Here is a 13,868-nt window from a genome sequence, read left to right as displayed (position 1 = left end):
CTGCAAACGCAGATGTGTTAACGAACCACATGTGGATGGAACCAGCCAATAGGGAGTAAGAAGGTTTCTAATTATCGTCCAACTGCAATCAAATTCACTCCATCCAGGTAGTAAAATGCATCTTGATAGGGTTTTTAAAATTTATTTGAACAATAACAAACCAAAGATGAAGTAAAAGTAACGAGGCTGATCTGAAATGTGAGGAGTAGAGACGAGGCATGTGAAAATGTAGAGTTGAAGTAAAATGTCAGCTAACTCCAGTGAAGTTTCCATTTACTAATGGTTGCTGTAATATGTATTATATTACATTCATTACAAAGGTTATCGTTTCAATTATATCACTATTATTATCAGTTGAAGTATTGATATAGTAAACCTCAGTGGGAAAATCTGTTTTGTTGCTTTTTCTTGTTGTAAACAAACAAACAGTCGTTCACGAGGCGTAAAAGAACAAAAGTCACAGAGCAAAGGACCTCCCAGTGCAGCGAGGCCAAACACCAGTGATCTAAAGCTGGGATCTCTTCAGCTACCGGGGGGTGTCCAACGTCACTCTGTGCTGGTGTGGGGGAGTTATTCGTGCCGTCTGTTTCCATGTGAGAGCCGAGGTTTGCGCCGGAAGACTGGGGGAACCCTGTGATGCCAGCCCTCGCCCACCGACCTCAGACACGACACTGGAAATGAGACAGACTAATAAAAGCATTATTCTTTATTACACTGTTGAGCTTTACGAAAGAAGGAAGTCCGCGTTTCTGCAGCAGGTTAACGCCCAAACCGCCACCATGACGTGCCTTTCACCTTTACAGTGGGATGATAAATGTGAGTATTTGATTACGTGACACCAGTGTTACCAAACAGACGTGATGACTGAAACCAGGCCTTGGAAAGACACTTTCACGTCTGATTTCGTAGAAAGTTGTGACACATAACAGATGTTTCTAAATATCTAAGCAACAGAGAACTCAGGTGTTGCTCATTCGTCGTCTGATTTTGCCCTTGAACCATTTTTCTGTTACACATCACAAACTCATGCATAGCTGCTGCCTCCAGCACTGCAGCCGGATGCGAGGCTACTGAGCCTCGGATTAATTATAACATCATCAACAGGACAAATTGTTGCTTTGTTCTAGTGTTCAAAAACCAAAAGCCTGGCCTGGAAGATTCTCAAACACGGCCTGAGACTGGGACTGGTTTAGGACACTAGAGCCCTGATTTCACCCACTGTGCTCGTCGTTTGACGAACCTGTTTACCTCAGGCTGCCTGTCCTCCTCCGGCCTCTCGTTTTCATTTGGGCTCAGCTGTCTCCGACAAAAAGCTCATCTTCAGCTCAGTGTGCTGCTTTCACAGCTGGTCTCCGTGTGGATCCTGATGCATGGATGAGAAGGCGGGCCCAGGATCATCCTCTTGTCGGGGGATGCTTTTATGCTGTCCTCCAGCTGCTGATACTGAAGAGAAAATTAGAAACCAGATGAGGTTTGTGATTCTCCAACTTTCACCAGCACACAGGAAGCAGAGCAGCTGGGGACAAAAGACCTCCAGCAGGTTCTAATGGTAGTTTTATGATAGTGGATCATCCCCTAATGAGGAGGTGTTAATGCTCTACTCTGACATTTAGACCTTTTCCTGAGCATCGATTTGAAAAGCTGCTGTTCAAACTGAGAGCAAAAGCAGTTTGGGAATAGAAAAACATACAAAACCTTAACTCGTTCACTGCCATTGACGACTAAAGTCCTCATTTGCATTTTTTTTACTGTGTGGGCGTCGGACGAGCCCCCGCACCGTGAGAACAAACATCTCAGCTCTAAAGCCGATCTTCATCCGCATACGTCACACGTCACATGATCAGGAAGCAGAACATCCATGTGTTAGGAGATCGTTTTGGGCCGCTGCTGTAAAAAAAGTGAGGCGTGAACCGGAAAAGTTTCTGCCGATCACAGTTCAACAACGGATTATGAAAGAACGGATAACGCTCGAAACGCGCGGATTCTTCCTGATGTAAGAGGCGAGTCTCCGCTTTGTTTTGGTTGTTTTGGCGTCGACATCATCCTAGCGCGCAACGTTCTGTGACTCTTAAAAAAACAGTAAAAACCTTGAGAAACGCTGGCAGCGAAGGGCTTTACCGATCAGGAAACGGCTGGCTACATGTAAAGATTTAAAATAATAACTTTAGTTAGCTTTACGTCATTGGTGCAGTCCTGCCCCCCTCTTGCTCTCTTAGGTTATTCATGGATGAAAGCAGAGAAAAATAAACTTTAACTAAACAAACTTTAAAGATGCAACATGTAAGAATGAAGTAAGAAGGACAAACTTATTTATTTATCTATTTAGTTTTTACTCTTTTTATTTCATTCAAAATCTAAAAAATAAACACAAACAAATACAGAACATAAACATAATTAACAAAAACTGTTGAATGAAAAGGAGCAGATAGAAGAAAATTCTTATAATTTCCGCCCCTTTCCACAAAATAAAATTATCCGTAAAACATACACAATATGACCTCAGTCCTTTTCAAATTTTTATATATAATCATTGACGTTTTAATTTACCTTTTCATAATTATTTAATACTTGATTTTATACATTTTTTAAATATAGCTAGTGAGTCTGATTCTTTAATTTCTCTGTTAAGGGCGTTCCACAATCTTACACCATTTACAGAAATATTACATTCCTTCATCTTGGTTCTGAATTTTTTTTAAAGACATCCGCCCCTTTTAACAGTTAATTACTTGGTTACTGCAATCATTTTCTCACTGCTGTTCTGCCGGTTTCAGATCATCACCAGACGATTCTAGATGACGAGCAAAGACGAGTCACGAAAATGAAAAATGGCCTGCTCTTGTATAGCTCCTTTCAGAGTCAGTGGACTCTACTTTACACTACAGTGCATCACTCATTCACACACACATTCATACCCTGGTGGTGATGAGCTACGATGTAGCCACAGCCGCCCTGAGGCCTGCCATACACTCGAGCCGTCGGTCCCTCCGACCACCACCAGCAAGCGAGGAGGATTAAGTGTCTTGCCCAAGGACAGCAGAATTCTCAGCCAGGAGCCAGGATTGAACCTGCGACCCTCTGATTACTGGACAACCCGCTCTACCTCCTGAGTTACTGCTGCCCTCACAGTAAAGTGATAAGTAGATAAATACATAGTCATATATATCAGAGTTTTTTACAGTACAGTAAATGGTAAATGGTAAATGGCCTGTATTTGATATAGCGCCTTCTAGAGTCCTAGAACCCCCCAAGGCGCTTTACAACATAATCAGTCATTCACCCATTCACACACTCATTCACACACTGGTGGGGATGAGCTACGATGTAGCCACAGCTGCCCTGGGGCGCACTGACAGAGGCGAGGCTGCCGAGCACTGGCGCCACCGGTCCCTCCGACCACCACCAGCAGGCAACGTGGGTTAAGTGTCTTGCCCAAGGACACAACGACAGCGATAGACTGAGCGGGACTCGAACCTGCAACCTTCCGGTTACGGGGCGAGCACTTAACTCCTGTGCCACCGTCGCCCCATGGTGTGGGCAACATTTACTTGGCCTACATTGAGCCTCTTAGTACTAACTGATCACCGTTGCAGTGCCACAGCCAACCTGAGTATTGCTGCTGACCATGTCCGTCCCTCTATGACCACATGGACCCATCTTCTGACGGCTACTTCCAGCAGGATAATGCACCATGTCATAAAGCTGGAATCTTCCCAAACTGGTTTCCTGAACATGAGTCTACTGTACTCAAAAGGCCTCCACAGTCACAAGATCTCAGTCCAGTCAAGCACCTTTGGGACGTGGTGGAACAGGAGATTTAGCATCATGGACGAGCAGCCGATAGAAATCTACAGCTACTGTGTGATGCTATCATGTCAATATGGTCCAAAATCTCTGAGGAATGTGTCCAGTACCTTGTTGAATCTGCCACGGAGGATTACGGCAGTTCTGAAGGCAAAAGGGGGTCCAACCATGTACTAGCAAGGTGTACCCACTAAAGTGGCCAGTGAGTGTATTCAGCATCCCAAAATCAATCGTGTGTTTATAACTTTGGCAAACTAGCTTCAATCTGCAAACCTAAAAGTTGAAGATGCTGAACTCGAGGCTCTGAAATGGCGTGGAACTCAGTTTAATTTCTTTCTGAAGGTTTATTAAAACATTTTTAAATTGAATTCCTGTCGATGAGGAATTTCTGGTGCACGTGCGTGACAAAAGCAGACTCATCACAGACACACGTCAGTAGATTTTATTCACACAAACTGTGATGGAAGAATGCCGAACCTTCAGGGTTGTGTTTTCGTCTAAACTTGGTGAAAATCCGTGGAACATTTTCAAGAGCTGATTTTGTTTTTTTTTGGATTATTTTGGTCTCATAGAACTAAACTCTTTAGTTTGAACAGAGAAGTGAAGACGGCTGATCATTAACCGGCAGTTAAATTAGCCTTTGTCACCTCCGCGACACAGAGTATACACATTAGGCTAAAAATAAGAACACTGACCAGCTGTTAGCATTACTCCACCTTACGTGTAAACCTCCATTTCGTTCCCCGGCCACCACTGTGTGTACACAAAATATCTGTTCACATCAAATAGACACAACAAAGTTAGCATTTTGAGTGATTTTACTACCAAAACCAAAAGAAAACATCCTGGTTTACAGGTCAGTGCCACAGGAAGTTGCACGAATGTTTCCTGGTATTACATTAGCTTGTTGGTTTGTTTGTTTTTGTTTCTGAAGGTCTCTCAGAGCGGTGACTCAGACCGGGGCAAAGCAGGACAGCACAAAGCTCACGGATGAGGAGGAAAAGACAAATTACTGGGAATTTCTCGACACTGAATCAGATTAAAAAGTTTCAAGTGCAACAAAAGGTTATCTTGGGTCAGATGGTTGGAAGCATGTTTTTATTGGAGGAGAAAAGGAGGATAAATAGTAAAAACTGTTTTCTGCACTTCCAAGAGTCGTGAACTTTCCAGGTTGCATTTTTTTCCTCCAGCAAATGAACAAATTATTAAGCATAACGCCAGATATATTTAAAATTCCTGCATGTTTACGACAATTATTTAATTCCACATTGACCTAATAATCCTGCAACAGCTCAGAGTTCATTTTTCATCTTAAAAGTCAGATTCACGTTTTTTGTCATTAAATTAGTGGTCTCCAGCACGAAGGGGAAAAGGCTCTGGCGCTCCTGTTTCAGGCCTAGGAGTTTGTCGGAAGTGGGGATGCGCCGGAAAAAACAAAAGGTGACATTACCAACAGGTGAGGTCCTGATTGAGGTTTCACCATGATTACAGTTGTGACGACTACCAGCCTGGCCATTGGGATGCAGGAGCCAGGATCACCCAGCCCTGGTGATCAGCCTGACACCGCCCCCTCCTCCTCCTCTCTTCCAGTCTGCTGAGGAGCACAGCTGAGCTGAATCCTGCTGATTACCAACACCTGGATAAAAAGGCTGTGCCTTCGGCAGTCTGGGAGGCAGCAGTGCAGGGTTCTGCTGTCCTCCAGGCCTCGTTTTGGTTTTAACCCCTTCGTTTTGATGAGTTTTAACTTCAATAGTTTTAACTCTGAGTGATCCACATGGATCTTTGTTTGATGTCGACTTGGTTGACTCTGTTTTCAGGTTAATATCGTAGTTTACCGACTTTGGGATTTAAAAACACTCTGTGTTTTCGTAGTGCGTCGGTTTTATTATCAACTTGTGTTTTTTAAAGCGCTTTCTGTTTCGGTAAAACTTTTAACAAAGTTTTAACCAGATAATTTAATGTTGATAATTCGCCCTTTAAATGTTAACCTTTCAGTCTTGATTTTGTTTGTTTGGCATTATTTTGATAATGCTCTCCATCTGTTTGCACTTGTTTTTACAACATTTTATAACAAGTAAACCCATTTTAACTCAACCGTCGCATTTCTTATGTTGCCCCCTCCTTCACATTTTAACACCTCCTGTCGGGGACGTAACATAAACCTGCATCCCAATGGCCAGGCTGGTAGCCGTAACACAATAAATCACAACTATTATCCTTCCCGACTCACAATGCAAAACACTGAATGTTGCAGAAAGAAGGGACAAACAACAACATGCAAGAATTACTAGATTATCTAATATGGAAATAAATGACAAAGACACTGACTTATGGACTGAAAATGTCTGAGTTTATTTCTGCTATGTCCTGGCTTAGATGTCTAGCGGAGCTGAGAAGTAAATAAACAAATCAGAATACAAGAGAACACCAGTCTGTTCGCTACAGCTCTAAAGCTCCCATTCCCAGATGGCAGGAGAGAAGAGTGAGGATGGGATCTGTGATAGGAATAGTGTGTTCTGTTTGTGGATTTACAAATACAGAGTTTTATAAATGTCTGAGACAGAACAGAGACCCCCAGTGATCCTTATCAGCTGTCCTGACTACCTGCTGTTAGGAACAAAGTGCGACAGGAGCAATGGTGCTCCCAAGGGGTGGCCAGGGGTGGCCCTAGCCAACCCTAGAAAATTGCTCCCCCCCCCCCCCCCCCCCGGGAAAAGCAGGTGTTAATAAATCATTTTGATGTTCACTCAAACGATAAATTAATCTTATTTATTCAAGCCATGAAGGTAAAACACAATAAAAATATAACAATGAGTAAAGCAATAATCAGAAAAAAAGTTACACATTTCTGCTTCTCACCATTAAAAATAAGGTTTTTATTTCCATAGTGTTTTGTGAACACAGCAACAGGTGAATTAACTTATTCACTGCCAGTGTTTCTCACCGTTTTTACTGTTTTTTGAAGACTCACAGAACGTTGCGCTCTATGATGATGTCGACGCCAAAACTACAAAATCAAAGAGTAGACTCACCTCTTACCTCAGGAAGAATCTGCGCGTTTCAAGCGTTATCCGTTCTTTCAAGCGTTTCCATTGTTGAATTGTGATCGGCAGAAACTTTTCCGGTTCGCGACTTTTTTTTTACAGTAGCGGCCCAAAACGATCTCCTAACACATGGATTTTCTGCTTCCTGATCACGTGACATGTGACGTATGCGGATGAAGATCGGCTTTAGAGCTGAGATGTTTGTTCTCACGGTGCGGGGGCTCGTCCGACACTCACACAATAAAACAATGCAAATGACGACTTTGGTCGTCATTGGCAGTGAACAGTTGAATTTAAAATGACTACTTTTGTTGTCAATGGCAGTGAATGAGTTAAACAAAAAAAAGTTTCTATTCACTGCCAAGTCGTCATTGGCATTTTTTTCCTGTTTGAGCATCAGAACGAGCCCTGAAGCCGATCTTCATCCGTATACGTCACATGTCACGTGATCAGGACGCAGAACATCCATGTGTTAGGAGATCGTTTTGGGCCGTTCCTGTAAAATAAGTGAGGCGCAAACCGGAAAAGCGTCTGCTGATCACAACTCGACAACAGATTATGAAAGAACGGATAACGCTCGAAACACGCGGATTCTTCCTGATGTAAGAGGTGAGTCTCCTCTTTGTTTTGGTTGTTTTGGCGTCGACATCATCCTAGCGCGCAATGTTCTGTGACTCTTAAAAAAACAGTAAAAACGGTGAGAAACGCTGGCAGCGAATGCCTTTAGCGACCAGGAAACGGCTGACAGTGAATGAGTTAATTTTGTGTGCTCTGTCTTCTCCATCCCCAGTGAGTCGTGGAGGATGGCTGGTCATACTGAGCCAGGATCCTCTGGAGGTTTCTTCCTGTTAAAAGGGGGTTTTCCTCTCCACTGTCGCTACATGCTTGCTTAGTATGAGGATTGCTGTACTCGATGCAATTTGCTGGGTTCCTTATATAGGAAGATTTTTTCTGATTGGCTTAATGAACTGACCTGTATTGGAATGTTTATTATGTGAAGTGCCTTGAGACGTCTCTTGTCGTGATTTGGCGCTTTTTAAATAAACTTGAATTGACTTGAATTGAATTGAATTGAATTGAACTGAATTGAATTGAATAGCTGACTGAGTTTCAGCTAATTGAGCTGAGCAGCCATCTTGAATTGGAGGACACGTCAGTTGTAGATCCAAGCAGAATGAAAACTTGATGAAAATTTATTCAGACTGCCTCCAGGTTTTCCATAGAACATTTCTTTTGCCAACACTACAGATAGAAACATTAACCTTTCAGCAGTGGGCGATGAAATCTAGTTTCAGTCTTCCTGGTTATAAAAATTTACAACTTCCACTTTTCTTGTCACAACATCAACAGCTTTTAGTTTCCAGCTGGCAGTTTGGAAGTCCCTCGCTCCATAAAGACGGTGTTTAGGTAAACACAGAAGACGCGTCACATGATTTACCTGGCCTAATTCCTGGAAGCGGAGTATAATTAAATGGTAACTCCTTCAAACGATGCCAAGTTGTTGTTTGCTTGGGTTGTTAATAGACTCACTGATATATGAGTCACGTATAACTACAGCCAAGGCTTCGCCCTAATTCATAATCATCAGTTTTAAACCATACTTCCTCCTGGGTGAGTCAAAAATGTGTTGATGTATGAAAACTCATTAACTGGATAAGAATTTAGAGTCATAGCTGGAAAACATGGGTTTTATATAACATGTCTTTATTATGAGGTTAAAAATAGATTGCTGTGGACACAACTTTGTTGAGAAGATGAATCTGTAACCCAGCCAAGCAGAAGTCACATTCACTAACTAGACCAAAAGCGCTAGGATTTGTGATTTGGGTCTCTGTGGGAGCGCGTTTGGATCTGTACAGGGATGAGCCTCCAGTTTCTCATCTGTCTGATAATCCTCTGGGAGTGGAGGAGCAGCCCGCTGCAGGCCCAAACAGATGCTCACAGAGGCTGTTAAATAATAACCACTGGAGTGTGGTTTCCCTTCAGTCACATTATGATCTATAACTGCTCCCAGAGGGCCTTGCAGGAAGTGGTCAGCTGAGCGTACAACGTACAAACTGTCCAAGAGAAGTCAAATTTAAACTTACTATTTTTGCCTCTCATTGATCCTCCTAATCACATTTATTGTTCTCTTTATGCCATTTGCATGGATTTGAATTGTTCTGTGAATTTTCTCCCATTGTGTCAAGTACTATTTTAAACTAACATTGGGTGTGTCCGAATCCACGGGTAGGATGCTTACGAGTACGGGTCCTCGCCGGTCTGGCAAGGCTGGGTCCTTGCTAGACCGCTAAGACCGGAACCCAGCGTCTCTGAATTCGGACAGTCCAGCCTTCACCTCTACGGTGGCCCGTAGGTCCCGTCACAGCCGTGGCGGCAGCTACACGCAAAGGAAAAATGCTAAAGCTAGTGAAAATGGAGCAGGAATATTAAGGAGCTACAGCAGCTTCACGTCCATCAGCAGCATTTGTTCACAACCGTTTTCAGGTAAAGTAACTTTGTTTATTCTAGAAGCTTTCAGGACTTACATGTTAACTTTAGATGGTTTCATGTAAGTTTTAAGCTACAGAATGAACTTGTTAAACACACACAACACATTACTACAGAGTATTATCATGTAGGTAATTAATATAAACCAAATGCATTATAAATGTTGAATGCAGTATGATCTTTTCTAATGTGAATTGGACCTTAGAACTTCTTATTTTGCTGCAACAGAGCACCCCTGGTGTGAGAGGCTGCTACTACTTTAACTTTAGGACAAACTACCAGGGTCCAACAAAGATAAACACTATTTAAGTCACAGACAACAAAAGACGTTTGGACCTGGAAAATGGCAACTGGTGCTTAGCGCTCTCTTGCTTACTCTAGCAATGCAAGTTCCAGTATCAGTCAGAGGTGGCTGAGGGGTGGCATCCGATGGGAGAGGTGACAATTCCAGCTAGCTTGGTTTGCAGACTTGCTATTGCAGCTTTAATACGATGATTATGCCTCATTTCTGTTTTAGTGTGTTGTGCTGGTCCCGGGCTAGTAGAATCACTCTGAAGTCATTTTTCCAAACAAGTCTTAACAATCCCAGATAAGCACCGAAGATAGTAATAACATTGTCTTGTGTAAATAAACATACCTTGCTAAACCTTGAAAACGAGCAAAAATACTCTAATATCCTGCTGGTATATAGAGTGCTACACATTGCTCCAGCATCTCTAGGGAACTTTGCTAAACTTATGTCACAAATCACAACCATAACAACACAATCCTCCACCAGATGTCAGTATGCAAAACAACGTTTGCACAATCCGACATTTGTTTAAGTCAATCCGAGAATGGAATAATTAATTAATTAATTAATTAATTAATTAATTAATTTGCTTAGAGCCTTCTACAACCCCTTAAGGCGCTTCACAACACAGTCAGTCACTCATCCATGCACACACTAGGGATGGAGAGCTTCACCAATCTGACCTGGTGAGTTGCTCATGTCGTTAGCGATGCGGCTGCACCAGTAGCTTCAGTGTGCCTCAGATATCTGATTATCTCATAGTTTACCTGCTATGTCCTCATTTTATCATGGTGCACTGAATGCACCAGTTTGTTATTGCGGATGCCAGGTGGTGCGCTGTTAGAAAAATCAAACAAAGTCAGACAGACAAGCTTCCGCTCTCATCTTGTCAAAATAAAATAAACATCCTGAAAATCAAAACTGCAGACTCACGGTTGAAAATATTTAGCATTTTCAGGAAATCACGTTGAAGGTTCTTTTCTCAAAGTATTTCAACGGAGTATTGTACCAATCAAAATATGTATAATATGTAAACATCAACGTTTTCACAAACACTGATGAGGTGCATTTTAATGTTGAATTTATTGAGTAATCATAAAGAATAAAGTGTCGAATGCATCTTTCACAGAGAAAGAGAGCGATGATGTTTAAAAACAGATGTGGAGATTTATTTAAGGTCATTTGACTTCAGTTTTATGTTTAAAAATAAAAAGTTTCAAGCATTTAAATTGTACCTAAACAGCATCCAAACCAGCATATCCTTTGTAGCCTGTCTAGTAACGAACCTTTGGACTCCAATAAAACAGAAACCGTCTAAGTCTGTTAAGGATTATAAAGTGATGGCGCTCTGCCAAAGCTCAGAGATTGTAGAACCGTCAATTTGCGTTCTATCACCTGTGCCATTATTTCTGGACACGTCTACTGGCACAGTTCTTTCTTAGCCGAGTCACACTACTTGCTAGTCTGCGTCTGTCGGCACGACAGACTCATCAGAGCAAGTTTAAGGCACTGTTGGTTTGCTTAGCTGAGGTGCTCGGTATGTATTAAGATGCGGACATAAATGATTATGAATCTTTGAAGAACCATACTCGATTATAATGGCTAGCTGCTAGCATTAGCCACTAGCTTGCTACGTCTCTAAGCAGTCATCAAGTGTATTCTCGATCAGAGAACCTCTGGGTCAATGTTCTGCTCTAAACTGTGCATGTAGCTTTGTGACTTTTATTATTTGGAGACGTTTGTGTGTGTTTTAGTGAGCCTTTTCACCGTGGCTGCCCACCAGAACATTGGTTATGCCAAACCCCTCCCCTGCGTAATCAGGAAACAGCTTCTTCTTCTTTGGGCAAGGAAGGCTGGACGCCTTGTGGCGTATTGCTGCCACAGCAACACTATTCCTACAGCCAAACCTGGCCACAGCCTGTCATAGACACCAAGTGCCCGTAGAAAACGTGACAACACCTCAACCCTGCGCCACTCCACCACCTCCAGTAAAGTCCTCAGACTTATCACAGTCATCCCCAATGCACCCAAAGCTTTAAATAAAATCTGCCGCTCCACGAAATATCGGCCGCACCTCAGGAGAACGTGCCCAACTGTCTCCAGAGCTCCACACTCACACCTACCATTCGGGTGCCTACCAACCAGAAACAAGCAACTCTCACATTCAATCTAACCTTTCTCTAGGGGTTAAGATTTTTAAAGCCGCTGTTGCAATACTAAAACTGGATTTGTGATCAGATATTTTTAAGAGATTTAAGTCAGTGATGTTTTTTCTCTTCTCTAAATATTTTGTATAAGAGATTTGTTATCATTTTAGAATAAATACCATTTTGTTTCTAAATTAAGAAGAAAATTTGCAAGAGCATGGTTATTATTTTCAATTGGATGTTGATATTAGTGAAAATGAATTAAAAATAAACAGATGGATTCTTTTTTGTCATTCTGTTGTGGAAATGAAAATGATTTATTCAATGAAAACTGCCTAAACCACCAAAAAACATTTCAGTTGTACTTAGAATTTTAAAAAGGAGTTCACTGTTAGTTATTAAGAGCCATCGTTGAAGGTCCAAAGTCCTGCCACTACACAAAGAGCCTGAGTTAAGGTGTGGGAACTTGAGAGGAACTGTGAAGTAGTATGAAAGCTTTTGCTGTTTGCTCTTCAAGTTGAACTCAAATAGAATTCAAATATTTAATGACAATAATATTAATTGCATGTATATTTACCAGTGATATTGAAAAGCAGAACAAAAGTTTCCGCGTATTTCTGTACTTCATTTTGTTGCACTGGAATTTCATGTTTTTGTCATGACACCCAATCTTTCACCCTCCTCAGCCTTCATGCAGCACACCTGGTCCCCTCTTCAAGCCCCAGCCAAGCCCTGTTTCCCTGGCAACCACAATCAATTTCATTCATCCCACCTGTTCCTGTCATCAACTCATCCTCCACACCTGTTTCCTCTACTATTTAAACCCCAGCCTGCTCTTCAACCATCGCCAGATTATTGAACGTTTCTTGCCAGTAAATTCTCCAGTCGTTACTAGTGATGGAATGATGATACCTCAAGGAGTGCATTGACACACTAGACAAACTGTGTCGGCACTGTATTGACACTGTGTTGGTCACTCAATAGCGACACCTGCAGTATTTCTAAAATCATTGCAGGTAAATAAGATGGAAAAGCTTACATGCTGCAAACCCACACCAGGTGTGTAAAATTTAATTTCCTGTAATCAAAATATATCATTATGTAATTTAATTTACTCAATTTAAGTTAAGTTGTTTATGAAAGGAGTTTAACATTTGCTTATACCTTTGTGTAAATGCTACAATGAGTTGGCATGTTAAATCTTCTGAATGTGTCTAATAAAAATCAGAAGTAAAAGTTTTAACTTATGTAAATGTGTTAACCTCTGTGTTAGATCATACAAAAAAAAAAGACTAAATATGGATTCATTTATGCATTTTTATTGAGGAACAAAAGTTTCTGCAGTGTGTTTGCTCCAAGGCGATTTCTCCTCTTAGACACCAGTTCCCCTGCCTTAGAAAACACTCTTTCACAGGGTACAGATGAAGATGGTGTGCATAAGAATTGAAGTGCGAGTTGATAAAGGTGTGGATATAAATTCTGGTTATTTTTCCAATATTGTAATGGGTCTTGTGTTCTTGGTGCATTTCTTTCAGCCAGGTAGCGTTGGACTTCAATTATGGAATTGGCTGTAGTATTAGAGGTCATCCTGCTCTCCTCAACCTCCATATCAAGGTGCCTCCAGAGATTGTGTCCTAACAAATAAATTGGAAATAAGTCTGTTAATCATTGGTTTACTATCACATGACAAACTTCCGCAGAAATAAACAAATATTCACAAAGAAATGTGTTTTCATACCTGAACTGTGTTCTGATCCATGTGAAGTGTTAGGCTCCTCTACTGCTGGGTCAGGCTCATGGCTCCTCATTTCAGCAGCACACTCTGACTTCAGTCTCTTGACAGCTTCAGTTGCTTTCAGTGGACTAAAAAAGCCAGCAGTTTTAAACCTGGGGTCCAACAATGTTGCCAGTGACATCACACTGAGCGATTCCATGTTGCAGATGGACTCGGTTAGCCGCTTTGACAGATTTTCAGCTTGACAGATTTTCAGCCAGCTGTTTAGCAGTGGGTTTTGTCACCGTTGAAGATAGATGTTGAAGCTCAATGTGGAACATTATCATCAATGGAATAACCTTTGACCCCGAGACTCT

The 13,868-nt window shown here is 41.7% G+C and overlaps 1 long non-coding RNA gene across 1 annotated transcript; it reads right to left on the bottom strand.

Moving 5' to 3' along the window:
• Positions 1–13,080: 13,080 nt before the first annotated feature.
• On the bottom strand, positions 13,081–13,868 carry LOC139071403 (uncharacterized). Its single transcript, XR_011521305.1, has 2 exons — positions 13,516–13,868; positions 13,081–13,411 (listed from the first exon to the last, which is right to left on the bottom strand). It is a non-coding gene; the product is annotated as an uncharacterized lncRNA (long non-coding RNA).

This window comes from Nothobranchius furzeri, chromosome 8, assembly GCF_043380555.1.
Source record: "Nothobranchius furzeri strain GRZ-AD chromosome 8, NfurGRZ-RIMD1, whole genome shotgun sequence".
Lineage (NCBI taxonomy): Eukaryota > Metazoa > Chordata > Actinopteri > Cyprinodontiformes > Nothobranchiidae > Nothobranchius > Nothobranchius furzeri.
This window is presented reverse-complemented; position numbering and strand designations above follow the sequence as displayed.